Source organism: Mastomys coucha, unplaced genomic scaffold (genome assembly GCF_008632895.1).
Source record: "Mastomys coucha isolate ucsf_1 unplaced genomic scaffold, UCSF_Mcou_1 pScaffold20, whole genome shotgun sequence".
Lineage (NCBI taxonomy): Eukaryota > Metazoa > Chordata > Mammalia > Rodentia > Muridae > Mastomys > Mastomys coucha.
Window position 1 is genome coordinate 102,431,366 of NW_022196903.1, and position 22,399 is coordinate 102,453,764.

The window sequence follows — 22,399 nt, forward strand, 5'->3', positions numbered from 1 at the left end:
TTTTAGATTTTCTCCTCTTAGTATATGGATGAATAGATTAATTTATGGTGCTATTAATCTGTTGCCTTTCACCAGTCATAAATTCAGTTTCATACATTCGGGTGTGAATCTAGAGGGGGCAGAATAAGAACACATCTTAGGCCACAAATTATGTTTTTAAAATTGGATACGGATGGTTGAATGACAATGAGAAGCAAATTAATTGGGAGATATTTACATGATTAATTTTAAATGCACAGCTGATCAATCTTGCCTTTAGATACATGACAATAAGGAGGGAGGACAGCTCCGTTCTTTGAGATAAGACTTCTACCACCTCTTTGAACTGCTGAAGTGAGTCTATATCTATTTTATGCCCCTGAAATGTACAATTCTATTTCTAGCTCTTTTTACTTGATGTGTGTATGAAAGTATGTGCATGTTTATGGGCATGTATGTGTGTATTTGTGTTTGCTTAGTTTGTGGTTTGTGTGGTAGTGTCTTTTTATGTGTGTGAGGCCTCATGTCAATTTGAGTATCATTCTTCAAGAGATAGTCAATTTTTAATGAATTTTGAGAAACAATCTCTTACTGGGAGTCGGGATTACCAATCAGGGTTGGCTGTTTGTCCTGCTCAACTCTAGTGATTGACCTGTCTCTGCCTCCACACGTTGTGATTATAAGCTTATACTACCATTCCTTCCTTTTAAGTAGATTCTGGGAATTGAACTCAAGTCCTCATGCTACCATAGCAAGAGTTTTATTGATTGATTTCCCTAGCCCTCTCAGCTCCTGTGTGTGTGTGTGTGTGTGTGTGTGTGTGTGTGTATTTGAGACAGGGCTTCTCTGTGTGTAGCTTTGGCTAGCCTATAACTTGTTCTATAGACCAGGCTGGTCTTAAACCGACAGTGATCTGCCTGCCTTTGTCTCTTAAGTGCAGGGAATACAGGCATGTGCCACCACCTTCCTTTGTAATATACCCTGCTGTTTTACAACTCCATAGGAAGAACAACAATATCAACCAACCAGACCCCCCAGAGCTCCCAGGGACTAAACCACCAACCAAAGAGTACACATGGAGGGACCCATGGCTCTAGCTGCATATGTGGCAGAAGATGACCTTGTTGGGAGGCACTTGGTCCTGTGAAGGCTCCATGCCCCAGTCTAGGGGAATGCGCGGGCAGGGAGATGGGAGTGGGTGCTTGGGTGGGGGAACACCCTCATAGAAGCAGGCACAGGGAGGATGGGATAGGAGGTTTTCAGAGGGAAAACCAAGAAAGGGGATAACATTTGAAACGGAAATAAATAAAATATCCAATAAAAAAAAGGATACTAGATTGTGTTTGAATTGGTGCTGTTTGCATGGGCTTCATATTCAGTTTCCCACTTGCTATTTTACAGCGTGCAATTGGAGTGTGACTTCCAGGTTACCTTCCTCCTTCCTCCCCTTCTACTGCACACTTCTTTTATTTTACATATCTCGTTTGTCTATGAATATTTTTATAAGTTGTCTTCTCTAGTAAACACCCATGAGTTTACTTGAATTGTGGACTATGGTCTGGCTGTCTGTTCTTTCTTTGCAGGTTGAGTGCCTCTAATAGAAAGTCTAGCACTTAGGTGCCAATGTGACTCTGTAGCCACAATCTCCACGTTATGTTTGTCCAAACTCAGGATCTGAAATGTTCCCAGCCTGGGGGTTTGTTCTGATTTTGGAACATATTTACATGCGTTCTGAGATTATATTAAGGATGGATCTGGAGTTTCAATGAGAAATTCATTCTTATTTTATATGTATCTTTTACACTGTACCAGACAGCAACATTAGATATTTTTAATGCATCTGCATTTTGACTAGAACCCATCAGTAGAAGGCAAGTGGCCTCGATCTGGAAAGGTTTCTAATTTGGGATGTTCCCACTGAGTTTACTTTCTCTTCTCAGTGGTTTTTTTTTTTTGGGGGGGGTTACTTGTGAAAAAGAAGCATCGTTCCTTCTTAAACAGCCAAGCAGATCAAGGGTGTGTTATTCGATTATGGAAATACCTTTCTCTTCTCAAGTGCCTCTGGACATGTGTGATCTTTGCTTCCTGTGGCAGTGGCACCACTTGCATTTCCGATGTTCTGTATCTAACATATAGTGCATCAGGTTCTGCTTGTGCTCCCTGGCAATGTTTTATTCATTAGAGCGTTGCCACATTGAAATTATCTTCTGACTGCTTAACAAGCTGTACTAGAGTGAACTTATTTGTTAAAAAACGAAAACAAGTCAGACCAAACCAAGGTGAAAGGCCAGAGTGATTTATTTTCCCCACCTTTGGCTTAAAAAAACAGGGAAGGACACCACTTGAGCCAAGGGTCAGTTTCCTGTAGGCAGAGCTTTTCTTCCTTAGGTATCCTTTAAAAGCCAGAGTCCCCCAACTCTCTCATTTTTCTAGGTTTAAATTTCTCTGTAACATTTATTGCTACCTAACATACTTGTTTATTATCAGTCTTCTTCCACCAGATTTTAAGCATCATAATAATGGGGGATTTATTCAATGTTGTCCAAGAATCATGTCTAACACAGTTGGAAATTATGGCATACCTTCTAATTAAAACAAGGAAGGATTTTTATCTATGTTCTGGCCATTCAGTGTAGATGACATGATGAGCATTTGTTATGTGTTATTTCGTATCTTTTTCAGACTGCTCATGAGGGTAGGAAGGACATTTCAGAGAGGCTGAAGGAGGCTTTGTGTGGCAGAGTAGTCCAAGGTGGAGAACTGTCACAGCCTCCCCACTAGAACTTACTACTGTATATAATTGGTAACTTCAGTTTTGTGTTCTGATCACTGGAGTTAGGGGAATCTTTTGTGTTTATGAAATAACACCATGTACAGGCTTATGATTTCTAGTCACGTTAGTGTGTTTTTTCCTCAGAACACTAAAAATTTTCTAAGATTTACTGATTTTTTTTACTTTGATTTTTTTTTTTATTTTAGTGGAAATTTTCTATGTAGAGAAATTTCCCACTCTAAATTTCAATGATCTAAAATATTCTATTGTATGTATTCATGGTATAGGGTGCTATGTTATATAAGAACATCTTTATACAGGTATATATTATATATAAAGCATATTCACTATCTTAGTTATTAGTCTTTTGCTATAAAGAGACACCATGACAATGGCAAGTCTCATAAAAGAAATCACTTTATTGGGGGCGCACTTACAGTTTTAGAGGCTTAGTTCATGATCTTCATAACAGGAGACAGAAAGGCATGCCACTGGAACAGTAGTTGAGAGCTTTAAGTCCTATGTCCTGATCCACAAACAAGCAGAGAGGGAGGTGTCTGGCATGGGCTTCTGAAACCTCAAAACCCACCTCTTGTAACATACTTCCTCCAACATGGCTGCACCACTTTATCCTTCCCAAACAGTTCCACTAACTGGGAACCAAGCATTACAAATATGTTTCTATGAAGGGAATTCTCATTCAAAACACCACATTCCTTCGTAGTCTCCTCTCTTCTCTCTTTTCTGCCTCCTCTCTCCCACCAATTCCTCTGTGTTGGTGATGTCAAGTCCTGTGCTTAGGTTATCTCATCTAATCAGCATAGTAATTCTGCAAAGGAGGTAATGTTTCTTCTTTGCCCAAAGGGAATAAGGACATGCTGATAGGTTAAATGACTTCCTCAAAGTGATAATGCTGAAGAAAAGCATAGTTGAGGCTTGAACACAATATAATTAATTCCATTGTTCGTTTATTGGTATAGAACTCTGTTATTTTTCAGTGGGGAGTATTATATGCAGATAGAAAAAAGATTAGTGAAATCTAAGTGATTATTGGGGATTTATGATGAAAAAGAATGAGCTTAGAAAGCTATGTGATGATGAGGCCACATATAGAGGTTTATGTACTTGCACAGGTGCCCCATTTTAAAGGGAAATGTTAAACCAAAGAGCTTTCTGGGAAGGAGAGGAACAGGGAGGAGGGGCTTGGAAGTACCTTGCTTGAACAAAGGTTGTTTGTTCTGCGAAGGGAGGGCAAAGAGCAGTATGGGCATGATGTGCTGCTAAAATGTGATGTATAGTTAGGTATCATAAGAAGAAACTGATTCTTCTTGGGAATCATCTTTTTATAAGATTGGGACCTGGGGTCAATTGAACATATATCCTAGTTTTTTCCTTATCTCTCTTTGGCTCAACTTATTTCATCTCTCCACTTCATTTCCCTTGTCTGTTAAAGTGATATAATCCCACTCCTATCATAGTCCTGATGTCAGAATTCATTGCAGTGATGCATAAGAACCCTTGATCAGATTACCTATAGCAACACAAATACTCAGCCAGAAAAAATGGTTATCAGTGTTATTGATAATTGTAGTTTCACAGTACAAAAGGAGACATGTCAAGATAGTTGATTGAGTTGGTTAGTGTACTGAGTCATCAGCTTCATGCACTGTGTCCTTAGCAGCAGGATCACCACTCTGTCAATAGCTACATGATTTCTCATAGGGTGACAGACAGAGCTAAAGGTCTCTCCCATCTCTCTCGCAGCTTGCTTTGCCTATTCTATGTCTAGAATCTGGCTGACTACTCCCCAGACACTTTGCTCCTATCTGGGCTCTTGCTAGAAACATCGCACAGCATAATAGTTTCCAAACAGAATTTCCCTACTGCTACTCTTGTTCTTAAAGTCTGCTCTTCTTGCAGCAGCCAGAGGGATCATGTCTAAGTGAATTTAGCCATGCAACCAACTCCTACCTTCTAAGTATCCTCCAATTGGATTTTTTGTTTTGAGCCTTTGGACCAGAATCCCAGCTCTTCCCTGTTACCTGCAAGATCCTAAAGGATCTTCACCTCTATTTTCTTTTTCTCTGACCTCACCCTCCCCGCCCCTTTACTGCCTCTTGTATATGAACTGTAATTGCAGTGGCATTCTTCTTCATTCTGGCTTCAGAAATCCTAAACTGATTCTTAGCCTGAGATTCTTGAATATGTTTATCTACTGGATATTTGAACGGATGACTTCTCTTTCCTCATAGTTCAGTCTAACCAAGCTTCACTTGGAGGCGCTTTATCTCTAGCTTCATCCTCGTTGTATTGTACTCATGGTATCCACTACCGTGAAACTACCCTAAGATCACATGTACATCCCTTTGCATGGAGCCCTTTTTACCTTTGTTTTTGCTGTGCTCTCATTTCCAGGATGGTGCGGAGAGCGGAGCCCCGAGAGAGAGGCCTCGTAAACAAAGCCCTTATTTGGCTAAGCTACTGCTATTGGTTGCTTCTTCATCTGGTGATCTATCTGCTTTTGCTACATGGCCCATTGGGATTGGCTAAGCTTGGGAGTACTCAACAGCCGAGGGTGGGCCAGGAGGCGGAGCTTAAGTAAGCTCCAGAGAGGCAGGAGCTGCAGAAGACAATAAGATTAGAGCAGGAGAAGCAGGTAGAAGAGAGCAGGAGGGAGAAGCATTGTAAAAGGGTCCTGGAATAAACTGCAAAAGGAAGAGCTCGTGTAGTTGGCGTCTTTCTTGCTGGACAAGGAGGACGAGGACGCAACAGGATGGTGTTGTAAATTAGCATTTACTTTGCCACCAAGAGCTGCTGTTCATTGAAAGTCACATTGAATGCAGAGAGCAGTCCACACAATCCCAGCTTTTTCTTTGGGCCTGTTCTTTATTCATTCCTTCATCTCCACAGTAAGGTCAAATCCCAGGAGCTGTGAAAGTATAAAACAGTCTGGACTCTCAATTGCTCAGCTTCATTTGCCATTCTTGTCTCCCATTTTTCTGGTTTAGAGCAGGCTCTGTAAGGTTAATATGCGTTTCTGAGACTTAGACTGCATGTGCCAATATCAGATTCTCTGGAACTGGAATTAGAGACAGATATTAGCTACCTGAAATTGGTGCCGAGAACAAAACCTGGGTCTTCTGTAAGAGCAGTTAGTACTCTTAACCACTGAGCCATCTCTCCAGCCTCAAGAGTACTTCTCTTTTTGATTTGTTAATTTATAATAAAAATAAGCCATAAGTTTCTGAATTTCTAATTTTATAAAATACTTGAGCACTGCCTGTCTGTTAAGGATTAGGATGTGTGACAAACCAAATTGACACATTTATGGAAAGTTTACTTATTTTATTGAGAAAATCATAATTACCTACTTTATTTTCCTTCTTGTACTTAGGGATTTGTATTCAGTACTCTGTGGTTAATTAATCAGTTTAGTAAATTGTTTGCTGTTTTGTTACATTCTTATTATAATGTGAGACAGCTGCAAAGTCCCTAAGTCCCTGTTTTCTTAGCATTATTTATGGATCCTCTGAACAGGTGTTCTTTTTTTATTTTTTTAGAAATGCATTTGAATTGAATATTTGGAAGAATTACTGAATACTGTTTAAAAGAGGCTGTAATATACATTATTATCATTTTTACTATTATTATTTGTGTGTTTTTTGATACACAATCTTGCTGTGTAGTTTAAGCTTGAGGTAAACTCACTGGGTAGTCTAGGGTGGCCTCAAACTTGTAGTAGTTGTCTTGCCTCAGCCTCCTGAGTGGCAGGATCACAGGCCTGAGCCTGTATTTATTCCCAGCTTTAATTGTTTTCTGGAATAAATTACTATAGGAATGTGCCTGATTTAAAAGGATATTGCATTGCCCGTTACATAATGGTCACATGGAGGAATGAAAGAATATCAGAGATGATAACAGTAAAACTACTCTGGAGCAAGGAGTGTTAGGTGAGAATATATGTATTGTCTTGTTCCATTCCTGTGTGTTCAAGAGAACCCAACATGATTGTCCAGGACTGTGGCTGAAGAGGCTAGGATTTCTAATGACAGATTCGCATTAGGCAAGATTTATGCTAGCTAAAGAACAAGGCTGAGAATCCAGATGATTTGCAAGTGAATTGACATTCCTTGGCATAGAGTAGTCTCAGCTGGGGATTGCAGTTCCAAGGGACAGCGTTGTCAGTGCCAGGGATCCACCTTAGTTTTAGGCAGGTTCTTGGCTCTCTGATAAACAACTCCCTTTGCCTCTTCACATCACTTATACTAGCAAGAGATTTACTGAATCCGGAGTGAGTTATGGACCTCTTGTAGACTTGTCCCAAGGGTATGACTGTACATTTATCTCAGACCCTGAGTAGTTGGGTTCTGGTAACTCAGGGATGTCCAGCAGCCTTTTGAAATAGCCAGTGGCATCAGCCCTCTAGCATGCAAACAAGCTGTGTGTTAACTACAGTTTTGTCAGCAGCGTCAGCAAGCAGGCCTGAAGATGAGAAGGCAAAGTGGTCTTTCTCCCTAAGAGATCCCTTTTCAGTGAACTTAAGATAAGAAACAGTTAAGGTAGACTTTTTGCAGTGTGCATCTTTTCTTCTGACAGGGTTTTTCAGCTTTAAGGTCTGTTCCTTTTAGTATCTTTCATTGTGCCTGCAAAGCACTTGGGATAGTCTTTGAAAACACACACACACACACACACACACACACACAGTCTTCCTGTGTTCATAGATTGTGTATCATTGCATTTAGCCAGCTGTGGACAGGAAGTGTTAAGAGACACATACAGACTTTCCCCTTTACCAACAGTTTAATATCCACACAGCATTCCATTCTATTAAGGGACTGTAAACAACCCAGAGACAATTTTACATGTAGGGGGATAAAGAGTATGGGCTATATGTAAATCCAGCATCATTTTATATAAGGGGCTTGAGCATTTGCAGAGCTTGGTACCCAAATGGCATCAGGACTCATACTACCTGTGTTGCCAGATGCTAAGTCTGCTAGCACTTAGACTAGAAGAGCTATGAGAAATAGATTTCTGCTTTTTACAAGTCTGACATTCCTTTTTAGTATCTGGATGAGTTATACCTCTAGAGAACTTGCTTATGTGCAAGGAAGGGAGCTTTCTGGGAAGATACTGTTTAATCTTCAGAGCTGGGGTTAGTCCATTTTATAGCTAACATGGATAGATGTTTGTTGAGTGGTTGACAATATGTCCTCATCCCGAAGGGAAAGTGCAATTCTAGAGATTTCTCGATCAGCAGAATGATGGGGTATACTGGAGTCATGGGGATAGCTTCTCAGAGCAGTCCTGCTTTCTTAGAGCTGTTAACTAGTCCACTTGACGCAGTCAGTCTCAGAAGGCTCCGTTTGGGTCTCTCTGGCAGATGTGAAGGGACTTGAAAAGTAGGAGAGGAGGCAGTGTGACTTAGCATGACAGGCCCGGACAGGTGAACCACATAGCCATGACGATAGGAATGGGCTTTAGGAACTCATCCTTTCTGTACTCGCTTGGCTGAAGGAGGGAGAAAGAGTATTCTGTAGTGAAAGAGGATGTTGTGTGAGCCAGATAGGGCCAGCTTCTCTGAGAAGCAGGTTAATTGAGGTGGTTAGACAAACCCAGAGCATAAACAACTAGAGAGCTTGGAGTAAGATGTCAGTAGATCTATTTGAGAGAGATACCATTGACAAGGATGTGGCCCAGCCCAGCAAGCTGAACCTTGTTCTCTTCCTCTACCAGATGGGAATGATAGAATAACTGTCATAGAGCATTGTGAGGACTGGATAAGACAGTACATCTGGAAGCATTTGCTATATTGACTTGTACAGATGCTGGCTTGTTCTGTCTCCTTTCTGTCAGATTCACGTCAAGAAAAAACTAAAGATAAAACAGGTGGAGAAAAGATGGATATCCTGATACCCATTTACTCTCCACTAAACAAAGTAGAGAAATCAGTGTTTTTAATCAAAGAACCAGTACATGTGCTGGAGGTTAAGAAGAAAGAAATGTCTCCTTAGGGACATAAAAAGCACCAATGAGGAGGCAGAAAAGGGTGTTGACATGTGGGGGAGGAAGGACATCTTGCCTTGAAGAAGTCCAATAAGCCAAGCAAGGGAGATGGTGTAGGACAGAACAAAACCAGGGCATGAATTGTGAGAAATCAACATCAGGCTCTTATGTGGGTGTAGTAGAGGAGAGTGGAGAGGCAGGCTGGAGCCACAGAAGCCCAAGAAGCAGGTGGAGACCTCATTTGTGAGGAAAACAGCAAAGGAAGGTTGTCACTAACTCATGGAACTGGAGGAAAATGAAATTGTAATAAGGGAGAGAAAGGATTCCAGAAATGGGCATCATACTTTCCATCCAATTCAGTTATTTTAAGCCATAGAGAAACTATGGGCATGTGTTGGGATTTCAGACTTCTTTCTGTAAGGGAGTGTAGAATAAACTGCTTTCCAATAATGATCCAGGCACAGTTTCTGCAAATAGAAGTTCCTTCAAGCGCCAGGCCAGTTTGAACTGTGTACAATCCCAGGGCAGAACACGTCAGTTCTTTGCCAGTTCAGTTAAATGACTTCTCCCCCTGGGGAGATTGTATCTTTTCTGGTAACACCTTGAGAAGACTGAGAATTGAACAGCATAATAATGAGGGTGAAGCTTCTCACTGTTCATGGTAAAATGAGGTGTCGGTGGGCTCAGTATTACCTTTGACACTGATTTCAGAATAAAAGATTTTACAGATTAGGAATCATTATGCTAACTGCATATAGCATATATAAAATATAAACATTTTTTTGTCTGTGGTTTTAATGAGAGCAAAGCATCTGTTCTATGCAGAACATTTGAAACACATGAAAATGCTATAGCAAGAAAACCATTGATGTTTCTCTTTATATCTTTCTGATATAATGTTTCAAAATAATAAGCAATAAATATATGTATATATTTGCATATATATGTGCATATAGACATGTAATTGTGTACACAGGTATCTAGTCATATATATTTATATAAGAAAAAATTCTATAAAATCATATATCTTTTTTTTAAAGATTTATTTATTTATTTTATGTATATGAGTACACTGTAGCTGTATAGATGGTTGTAAGCCTTCACGTGGTTGTTGGGAATTGAATTTTAGGACCTCTGCTTGCTCCGGTCAACTCTGCCCACTCCACCTGGCCTCAAAGATTTATTTATTATTATTTATAAGTACACTGTAGCTGTCTTCAGACACACCAGAAGAGGGCATCCAATCTCATTACGGGTGGATGTGAGCCACCATGTGGTTGCTGGGATTTGTACTCAGGACCTTCGGAAGAGCAGTCAGTGCTCTTATCCACTGAGCCATCTCGCCAGCCCCAAAATCATATATCTATTTCCCTAGCCCTGCCTGTCGGTATGTATGTATTAAGGCATGTATAGTTGTTTTTGTGTGCTCAATTTTGTTCCCTTTCAAGTAAATCATACTCATAATATTCCTTGCAGCAGGTATTTTGACGTTCAGAAAAATTAAGTACCATGAAGAATCTTATATAAATTTTTTCTGTCAACAGTACTTTCCTACATTGTATATGCATGTGGAATTTCTATGTGAATTATTTCTTCATCTAATAAAGGTGTCCATTATTCAATGTTCTCTTGTAGAGGAACCCCAGTACGCACTTCTTCATTTAGACTCTAGTTCTGCCCAAATCTCTCAAATTATCGAAGCTTTGATTTCTCACACATGAAATGGGTGTGCATGCATTATACTGCAAGCCTTAGATTCCCTGGGATGGGCAGGTTGAGTGCATCAATGGTTAAATAGCTCCAGGCACCCACCCCACTCCTAGCCATGGCATCCACATGAAGGCTGGCTGCTATTAAAACAGATCTTTGCTTCCCACTGTGCCAGCTGTCTCTTTTCATATGACTGAACCTTAATCTCTTGGGTTTATTTCTTTTTCGCCAGCAAAGGTGATTTTATTTAAGATGTTAGCTAAATATAACGAAAGAAAGTTAATGTCATTCCAGAGAGGAATCAGCACAGCTGTTACCCACCTTCTGAGAGGGCTCATCCTCCTCAGAGGTAAATGAACAGTTGACTATGACAGTATGACAATGTTGGCAGAACTTTAGGAGTTTTAGCTGAAGCTGGGAACAATACTGTTGATAGATTTTGCATGGGCAGGCATTAAACTATTGGGGGGGGGCAATTTTTGGCTTGTTTGATTTCCGGTGTTACTAGAACTTGTGGCTGCATCACTGACTGACACTTGCAGCTCAAATTCCGAAGTGTAGGCAGCACCACTCCCTTGTTAATCAGTGTGCTTAACACAAGAGCTAATGATGTGATATGCAGCCCGACCACAACTGTTAAGCCATATGGCACGTATTTGCTGTTATTTATAGAGAACACATTTATGCTTTGAGTTTTCTGAGCCACCAAGCATCATAGGAAAGGATACTGTACCAGCTTTGTATAGTAATCCAACTTTCTTAGGAGAGCAGTTTATCAAGAGTAGAATGGTACATGTGTAAAATTACTACTGGAGTATACCTTGAATGAATATGCACCCTGTGTTTGTGACTACACAGAGTAGAAGAGAAATGTACATAGGTGAAAATAAAGGGTTGCTACCACATTTCCCAAAAAACATCTGGGTCCTAACCAGGATTTTTATATTAAAAGATACAGAGAGTCTGCAGATATGCCTTAGTGGTTAAAAGAACTTGGTGGTCCTATAGAAGACCTGGGTTGGGTTCCATGCATGTACAGGTGGCTCTGAACCACTTATAACTCCAGTTTAAGGAGAATGTGAACCTTCTTCTGGACTCTGGGGGGTACTGTATGCACTTGGTGATATATAAATGTAGGCAAGCACAGAACAGAAAAGAAGATGAGAGTAATATTTGTCTGGCTGTTGTTTTCATAAATGGTTAAAAACAATAAAAAATACCACAACTTTGAAAATTTTAAAGTATCAACTTTTTAAAATCATATAGAACTCTAGTTGTATTAACAATAATGATGTCTGGCACACAGCAAACTTTCTGTGTTCTGGGTGCCATTGTCAGATGTGGTGTAGACCAAGGCTGTGTACTATGGGGGTGGTAGAAAGGACACTGTGAAGTTAAGTGGAAAGACACATCAGCCGTCACAGTGATATATGGGCTGTGTTTCTGATACACACAGAAACGTCCACTGATATATACATAAGTTGTCATTCTGGAGGATGGTCATATAAAAGGCTTGTTTAACTCCCCATTTCATAAGCTTTTATTATTACTATTGCATAGGTAGGCCATGGGTGCATTTCACACAGTACGACTGTCCGTAACGGGTCTACATTTTCTTGTCTTGACAGCAGACACTCTCAACTGAAGGAATAATTTGGTCATAAACTTTTACTCTCAGGGGACTACTGGTAATCTCTAGGACGGTTTTGATGCTCTCAAGTCATTGAAGAAGATAATAACCTCTAGGATAGAGAGGCTAGGGTTTTGAACATATATTCTCTAATGGGATAGACATTTCGACTTCCTCTATCAACAAATAATTATCAAGTCACAAGTGTTGATACTGTTATGTTGAGAAGCCCAGCTCTAGAAATAAATGTGTAGAAAGGGTTGTAAGAGGAGGATGTGGGTCTCAAGGGATTTCTCTATATGTATCATTTAGTATCTGTTCTAAATAGATGCTACCCAGAGATGTAAATAATATCTGAAGTTAGTCCTCAGTGCATGGTCTTGTCCAGACCTGGCACTTGCTGAGTGCTTTAAATGTATTACTTTATTAATTCTGCTCAATGACACTTAAAGCTGAAGAAAGCCACTTGTATATTTCAGAAAACAGCAGAAAAATTCCAAACCTCTGCTTTTATATGAATACTTCTTGAATATTTAGGAATCAAATATGTCAATGTGTTATGTTTTTATCCAGGAGGTGGAAATCAAACCTTATTCTGCACCCAGGAAGGGATGAGGAAACTGATACTTTCTTAGTGATATTTCAAAGCCATAGATTTAAAAGAATTGACAAATAGAATTATTCTGAGCCTGGTTATTACGGAGGGAATGAGCTCGTTAATCATTCACAGAGTGTTTCCTGCCATGCAACAGCATGAGAGATGATATGTATCACAGTAAGCAAACCTTGTAACTTCTCCATTCTGGTCTGATGTTTGTGTGGATGTGATATTGGAGGAATGAAATTCTGCTTTCTATACTTTCAAAGCTGATGTCATATTATCTGGGTCTGGCATTTTCTTACCTAGGATACTAATTTCCTCAGGTTTCAGGTGGTTACATGAAGCAGCTTGTACGTAGGCTCTGCTGCCCATCCTCTATCTTTAAGAATCCAGTGGCTTGCTGTCGTGATGGAGAAAGACACACTTGTCAGGTCTCACTGTCAAGTAAGATCTTGATCCTATAAGTCTTTATTTTTCAAATTAACATAGGTTATGTTTTAAGTATATTGCACATATCAAGCTATTTATGTGCTATGAGTACTTTTGTTTTAATGGTCAAAGAAATTTAGGCACAGGGAGATAATGGGGCACTATTAAATAGGAGCCAGCCTGCCTTTGAACCTCAAGTTCATGCCAGTGTGATATGCAGATCCTTTGAGCTAATGTGTAGTAGGATAGCGTGCTTGAAGGCAGGCTTTGGAGATGTCTATAGACTCCACTAATTAATGGCAATGTATTTTAATGCTTCAAGTTTTTTTTTAAAAAATATATTTTTAAAAAGAATAGAAAAGTTTTAACATCAGTGCTGTCATTAATAATGTTGACTTTTATCATCTTTGGCTGTTAAATCATTCTTTTTTTATTGGTTACTTTATTTATTTACATTCCAAATGCCCCCCTTACTGGTTTCCCCTCTGCAAACTCCCTATCCCATTCCCCTGCCCTTACCTTTATGAAGGTGCTCTCCATACACTGGATCATTAGCCTCCACAGGCTAAGGGTCTCCCCTCCCATTGATGCCAGATAAGGCCATCCTCTGCTACATATACAGCTGGAGCTATGTATGCTATAAAGTTACTTTGAATGCTGAATTAGAAAACACTGAACTATTGTTCAGATGAAAAATATAAAGTAGGGTTCTGTGAAATAGCGCCTACTACCTTTTCAGACAATTAATCAATATGTAACTTTATTCCATGCATTTCTTTAAAACTTAAAGCTGAAATTCAGCAAATCTATTTTTGTGGAGAAACCTTTTTCTTTAACCGTATGAACTATTATATGTTGTCATAAATTAGTGGTACATTAGATACATACTTTAAAGGGTATACATTTGGCTATTTGACAAGGAATATCTGATGCTTTTGGCTTGGATTGTCTGTTAAATTTAACACATATGAGCACTTTCCTACTGTTAACACGTGAGTTCTAGTACAAATGCAGATAAAAGGAGAACAATGATATCAACCAACCAGACCCCCTAGAACTCTCAGGGACTAAGCCATCAACAAAGGAGTACACATGGCTCCAGCTGCATATATAGCAGACAATGGCCTATCACGCATCAATGGGAGAAGTCCTTGGTCCTATGAAGGCTTGATAGATGCCACAGTGTAGGGGAATCGAGGGTGGGGAGGTGGGAGTGTGTGGGTGGGTGGAGGAACACCCTCCTAGAAACAGGGGGAGGGAGGATGTGATAGGGTGTTTCCAGGAGAGAGGGAAACCCGGGAAAGGGGATAACATTTGAAATGTAAGTGAAGAAAATATCCAATAAAAACAAAGAAAGAAAGAAAGAAAGAAAGAAAGAAAGAAAGAAAGAAAGAAAGAAAGAAAGGAAGAAAGAAAGAAAGGATGTCAATAATCAGATTCCATGTCCTTTGAGTAATTCTCTCGGCTGACTTCCTGTGGACAGAGAGTTCTAATCTGAAGGGGGTGGGTACCGGAAGCAGTTTATTTTATATATAGTCTATGTAAGCTCTGCCGCCTTGTCTCTTTATCTCAGAAAGTAAACCAGGCAATCAGTGGCTAGAATGTGCATATTGTACAGAGTGTGCTAAGGACAGAGAGAAGAGCCTGGGAAGTCCATCTTTCCTGGTATAAAAGACTCCCTGCCTCATAGTCGTAGTTTTAGTTACTTACTTTGCAGCCCTGCTCGCTCCCATCGTTTGTGAACAGAGGACATGATCTGGATAAATAGAGAAGAGTGCTAGGAAGCCAAGTGTGGTGTCCACACCAACAGGTAGCAGCATCAGTATCGCCAAAGAACAAAGATCCCAAGCCAGATCACCTCCTTCAGAAACTTGGTGGGAAGAACTCAGATCTCTGTGGATTCTGTTGGAACCAAATGCCAGACAATTCTGAACATGACTAAGGGAGCCTGAGAGCCTTGCCCTGGCCTAAGACCTCCCCTGAACTCATTGAGACCTCGTGAGAACCTGGTATGTTGCAGACTATAGATTCCTGTGCCATACACACTGAACACTGCTTTTATATTTATGAAAATGGGTATGAGTTTGTCCAGTTTGTCAGGGTTCTAATACTTGTGTTCGAAAGCCACTTCGTTGGCCTCGGATGGTTTCTGAAGACTTCTTGTGGGGTTTTAGCTAACTAAATCACGAGGAGCACCTAGGAAGGAGTGAACATTGGTCTCACAGAGTTAGATGCCCTCAAGGAGGGTCTGACTAAGCAAGGCTACACCACGCACTTGGCTCCTTCTGCACAAGACCAATCCCCTTTCTGGTTCTCTACCATGTCATAACACAGTCAAACGGCCTGTCACTGGAGACTGAAAAGTCAGACTTTAGCCTCTAAAAATCTATGTCAATGAACATGATCTTGTCATTAGACCCCAGCCTTAGGTGTTCTGTGATTGCATTAGATAAGAGACCAGTGTAGTGTTGTAGTGTGAAAACACAATCCTAGGGAGTTTGGCAAAGTCAAAGTTCTAACCTTTTGCTGATGGGTGCAGAGTCATTCAAAATCCAGCAAGCAAGCTTGCATTCTTAGTGAGGTTCTGCTGGGTTTTTAGTCCTAATGCAGATAGTTCTCTGAGTGGTCAGAGTGCTCCTCACAGTTTTAAGCTGTTGGCTGATAGGCAAGGAGCTACTTTTGAGTGTGTAACTTGAGCACACACTTTGATCTTTAAAACAGTGCTGACAGGAGGGATTTTTGGCAGAGAGCACCTTAAAGATGCAACTTTCTTTGTCTCATTTAACCCTTAGATAGAAGGAATGCATACATTTACATTTCTTACTCTGCATGAGTTAAAAACTATTTTATTATTTTTTTGTTGAACATGTATGGGTGTTTTCACCACAACTATGCCTGTAGGCCACAGGCCTGCTTTCTTCCCACGGAGGCCAGAAGAAGGCAATGAATCTCTTGCAACTGGAGTTGCCAATGGTTGTTAGCTACCATGCAGATTCTGGGAACTGAGCCCAGATTATCTGCTATAGTGGTTAGTGATCTTAGCCGCTGAGACATCTCTCCAGGTCCTATATGAATCTTATAATAAGAAATATTGATTATCTACGATTACCATAGATAATCAGCTGACTGGACCTGGTTATGTGGAGTAAATTAGGAGTCGATGATAAGCTTGTCTTATTAATTAATTTATTAATTTACTTATTTATTTAATCAAATCAAACAAAAGGACAGGGAAGTTTGGAGAGACTGTAGGTTGGGAAAATCTGGACCACAGGATGTAATTGGGAGAGTATCTCAGAAGAGTCTACAGATGGAGATGTTGGGGAGAGACAGAAAGGATGTTGAAGACATTTGGATCTTGTCTATGTCATGATCCTAATCAAGAGCCTTCTTTCCCTCTTTTAACCCATGCCTTAAAAATACTTATCAGATCCTAAATTATCTGGATTGGAAAATGTTTTTTAGATCACAGAGGTCATTTTAGATCATAGACGACACAGGTTAATGAAGTTTTATGTGTTGATACATCGTGTTAGAGTTCCTATGTGTGGATCTAAGATGGGGACGAGACACACTCTTAGGTTTTGTCTTTCTTTACACTTGAGTTTGCTCTCACCTGTGATGCTGGATCAGCAGCTATTTTCAGCATCCCATAGATGATGCTTTACTTTTTTCTCAATCAGAACTTAAAGGAATAGGACACTAGGCTTGTAAATTTTTGTGTAAGAAGAAAGGACCTCCATCAAGTTGAAGGTGGAAGAATCATGGGTGTCGCTATGGAAACCTTATGTGCTGAAGAAAGACTGTCAAAATGAAAAAATATAAAGTTGATGGAACCTCTCTGGTCTCTTTAACAAAATTCTCTTCTGAAGGTACTTTGTGGTACATTGAATCTTGGAGGTGATGGTGAGAAGAGGTACCTTGAGTGAGACAATTTAGTATTGCTTCTAATATAATATTTGATTACAACTTTTAAAGGTAATATATTTAACCATTGCAAAGAATTTGGTGAGATCATCCTCTATGATCTCTTGTTTTGAGAATACCTTTGTTAATCTCCTTGAATGGCTTCCATTTGGCGATTTTTGGAAGAGGACTACCTGGTGGTACAAATCTTTTCTTAAGTTTAACATTACATGGCAGCATCAGAAATACTTAGTCTATAAAAATGCATTGGCTATATCAACCCCACCCATGCACTACAATTTCAGTTATCTTTATCTTAGTCATTTTGGATGATTCCATATAGTTCTCTTCACTATGAATTTAACCAGAAATGTACTAACATGCATTTGAAAACAAAACTTTCATTTTTGTTTTTGGTAATTGGTTCTGTTCCTCAGGTTTAAATGCAACTGGTGTGAGCTACATTTGAGACAACTGATCTGATTTAACTTGATAGTCAATGTAACTGAGTTTTAAAATTTAATTTGTTTTTACCTTGAGCACAAAGTTAAAACTCAAGTTTCTGGGTAAGAAGTTCTGAAAGATATTTATTAATGTATACAGGTAATTTCTATTCTGTGCCACCAGGAAAATTCTCATAGTTATAAGTTTGATTTGTGTTCATTTGCTTAAATTTTACAGCAAAACTATTTTAAGTCACTTTGGGATATTAAAGTCATTTGAAAATGTTATGTTTTAATTTGTTCTGAATAGTGATCATTCAAGAAAATGTATCAAGTTCCTTTCATTCATCTTTATGTTGTTTATTTGTAAAATTTTTACTTCTTTTATTTTTGTCCATATATATATATGTGTGTGTGTGTGTGTCTGTGTGAATAAATGCTGCATGAGTACATTGGCTTGTGGAGGCCGTTGGAGCTAGAATTAGAGACCCTTGTTGGATGTGGGTACTGGGAATTGAATTCAGGACTTCTGGGAGAGTAGCAAGCACATTTTACCTCTGAGCCATCTCCCCGCACACCATCGTTTGTTAACAGAGAACATTGCCTGGCTAAATGAAGGTGAGTGTTAGCAAGCTATTTCTGTTGAATTTGACAGATGATTTTGGATTCCTATTATTGCTCTGTCGGCATAGTAACAACATAAGGGAAGCATAAGCTGGAAGCTGGGATGCTGGATAAGGAGGAGGATGAAAAAGAATACCTCTGTTAGTATAGCTTTGTGGGTAGATGAAGAATGTAAGAGCATATGCATGCCCATGGGCACGTGGACTGCTGTCAGTTCCCTGGACATCTACATGGTTCGGCAATGCCCTTTGAGAAGGTTTCAGCTTATGAAGAATTAGAAGAATATGGGTGGAGGAGAGAGAACAGGGTAGAAGAATGAGTTGGCTAGAAATGGCAGGAACAACAGTGGGGCAGAGTGACACTGACATTTGAAGGGATGGGGAAGAGAATGGACCAGGGAAGGGACAGTGCCTCTGAAGTGGCAGGAAACCAGGAAGGTGTTTTCCTATGCTTTTCTGGGCAGTTCTTATCTGTCAGGTTCTTTTCAGTTGTTTACTGAGACAGCTGCTAAGGAAGTTGAGCAAAAGACAGCTTCCATCTTGCTTAGCACCAGAAAACTCTTTAGCAACTTTGTTGAGAGTGCTTTTGGTAGAATCTTATTTCTTTTATTTTATTTCTCAGTCTGTGAGTGTGTTTGTGTGTGTGTGTGTGTGTGTGTGTATGTGTGTGTGTGTGTATGCATGTGTATGTATGAGCCTGTGTATGCATGCTCATGTGCGTGAAGCCTAGCAGTCAGACTCCAGTGTCCCTCCTCAGGGACTGTCTCCCTGGGCTTTGAAACTCTCTGGTTTGTTAGGTTCTCTGACCAGAAAACCTCAGGGAACCTCTACCTGTCTCTGTTCTCCCATCCTCAGCACTAGGACTGCAAACATACACCACTACATTGAGCTTTTAAAATTTTAAACATGAGCTCTGGAGATCATGATCAGGTCCCCATGCTTGTATGGCAACCATTTTACTGACTGTGTTATCTCCCCTAGGACCCACCTCTGGGTCTGTTTTCACTACAGAAAATTTCAAACATGCCCCAAAGTGACAATATCATTGTAACTTTATGGAAAAAGCTCCAGATTTAACAGCTTCAGTAGGTAGAGCCAATTAGTTCAGTATGCCAGGTAAAAAGATAAGGGTTGACAAAAAATAAAGAGAAAGAAGGGTTAACCTATGGGCATGCGGGGAGGAGCAGATAAAGGGTGACGTGGCTCTGCAAGTTTACCTTCATGGTGCTGGTCTGAGCTGTAGGCTTAGAGAGGATTGGACAACAAGGCAAGAGGATGGGTACACAGAACTGCACAGGGCTTCTACCACCATTCTTCTGGCTCTCATCCTTCAAAGTAGTCTTTATAAGTACCTATAATCTGATCCTGTCATTGCTCTTAGGAGATGAATGGTTCCTATGAGATGATGATCTACTCCAGGTTGAGCTTTTCCATCCTAGATAAATTGTTCTCATGTTAGGAATGGTCTTTTCGGCTTCCCAGGCCTTGTTGCTCCTGGAATCCAAGGTTATTTCAGGTTTAGGACAACTTAAACCTTTCAACCTTAATAGTGGATAGGTATAATAGGGAATCATTGGTTTTTAGACATACATTAGTATAACTTTTGGAGTCAGGGGAAGGATCTGACTCAAAGTAAGGAGTGTGGGTTTACATGGAGACATATATGCCAGACCCTTGTCTTGCTCGTAGTTACCTTGTAAATCCAAGGGGTAAGTCAATGATTTTCATCAGAATGCTCCTGAGTCCATAATCCAGCCAAAATTATTACAAAGAGTTTTGCAATCTTGTACTCTTAGTTTCTTCTTTGTATTTTCATTTGTCTGCCTTTATCTGTCTGAGACAGGCTCTTGTTTTGTAGTCCAGCCTGACCTAGAATTCACTATATGCCAAGTCCTTTCAAAATCACTGTGCTCCTGGTTCAGACTCCCTTCTTACTTACTTTATTTATTTTTTTAAAAAATAGTCTATTACAAGGATAGGATAAATGAAAGCAATAGGTAAAAATCTGTGCAATAAATAGCTAAATGCAAACAAATCAACAAAATTTTAAGAGGTAGACAAAATAGAAGGTGTATGACCAACCTTATGAGATTAGAGTCTTAGAACTGGAGAGTTGGCTCAGAGATTATTGCTCTTGCAGAGTAACATGGTTCGATTCCCAGCATTCTCATGGTGGCCCACAATCATCTGTATCTCCAGTCTCAGGGGATCTGATGCCTTCTTCTGACTTCCTCCAGCATCAGGCGTGTATAGGCATACTACATGCAGTCAAAACACTCATACACATAAAACAATTGTATAAATAAATCTTTTTAAAAACTAGAATTTAGCCAGGCAGTGGTGGCACATGCCTTTAATCCCGGTACTTGGGAGGCAGAGGCAGGTGGATTTCTGAGTTTGAGGTTACCCTGGTCTACAGAGTGAGTTCCAGGACAGCCAGGGCTACACAGAGAAACTCTGTCTCGAAAACAAACAAACAAACAAACAAACAAACAAACAAACTAAAATTTAGTGTCTGGCTGATTAGAGAAGACAAAACTGCACAAGTTATGCCGACACAAGCAAGCATCTTGTGCTATTATAATTAATTCAGAGATGATTTGAGTATTTCATTCAGTCTTTGCTGCAGTGATGAGCAAGAAACAGTAGACAGTATGGCAATTCATGTCACTTCTTTTAACCAAAGTTTCATCATTGGTGATGAGAAAAAAATTAGTTCTACAATTATGTGAATTAAAATAGAACATAGGTATAAAGCATTCAGTACATGAAAGAATATATTACAGTGTCTGCTATATATGCATGTTTTCTCTTGGTTTTGATTAGTTTTTGTCAAATTGACACAAGCTAGGGTCACCTGAGAAGCAGGAACCTAAGTAGAGAAAATTCTTCTATCCGATTGGCAGGTTTTTGAATTAATGACAGATGTGGCAGGGCCCATCCTTCTTGGGGTGGTGCCAATCCTGAATTGGTAGCCTTAAGATGTATAAGAAAGCAAGATGAACAATCCAAGTGGGACAAAGCAATAAACAGTGTTCCCTCATGGCCTCTGTTTCAATTCCTGCCTCTGGGATCCTGCCTTGAGTTCCTGACCTAACTTCTCTCAGTGATAGATTGTTACCTTAGAATTGTAAGATTAAATAAACTCTTTCTCAAGTTGCTTCTCGCCATGGTATGCTAGGGACCTCTGAAAATACCATGCCATAGCATGAGAGACAAGAAGGCAGTTTAATTAAAACAATTCATAGCTGGTGTTGGTTCAGACTTTGAAAGTCTGATCCAGAGCAGTTTATTTTAGACACATTGAATCATTGCACAATTTGGAAAAAAAATCCCCCAAATACCTTAGGGCATGACTACATTGAAACTTTTTAAGGCGAAAGCCCCACCTGGGTGATCCATTCCATATACAGTCACCAAATGCAGACACTATTGTGGATGCCAAGAGGTGCATGCTGACAGGACCTGATATAGCTGTTTCCTGAGAGATTCTTCCAGAGCCTGACAAATACAGAGGCAGATGCTCACAGACTACCATTGAACTGAGCGTGGGTTCCCCAAGGGAGCAGTTAGAGAAAGGACTGAAGGAACTGAAGGGGTTGGTAACCCCATAGGTAGAATAACATTATTAAACAACCAGACCTGCCCCCCCCCAGAACTTCTAGAATACACATGGAGCGACCCATGGCTCCAGCCCCATGTGTAGCAGAGGATGGCCTTGTCAGGCATCAACTGGAGAAGAGGTCCTTGGTCCTGTGAAGGCTTGATGCCCCAGTTTAGAGGAATGCTAGAGTGGTGAGGAGGAGTCGGTAGGTGGGGGAACACCCTCATAGAAGCACGGGGAGGGGGATGGATAGGAGGTTTCCAGAGGTGGGGGGAGACCTGGAAAGGGGAATAACATTTGAAATGTAAATAAAAAAATCTAATAATAAAAAGAGAAAGTGACTTCTTTTATAACAATTGGGTCTGTAGATTGTCTGACACAAACAACGTCATGATGCGGATGAGGGAGACTCCCGTGTAGTCTTGGCCACACAGATAGCACAGAGGTCACCAAACTATTAACCACATCCACTAGCAGCCATTTCAGTGGTAAACAGGTTATACTTGTCTCTCTTTGAAGAGACAGCACTGTGTGTTTAACATTTCTGGTTCAGCTAGTGTTTGTCTGTGAACACAAGACCTTCATGTCTCCTCCAATAGAGTTTGGCATGTAATAGAAGCAAACCCTTCCTTTTCCTTTCCTTTCCTTTCCTTTCCTTTCCTTTCCTTTCCTTTCCTTTCCTTTCCTTTCCTTTC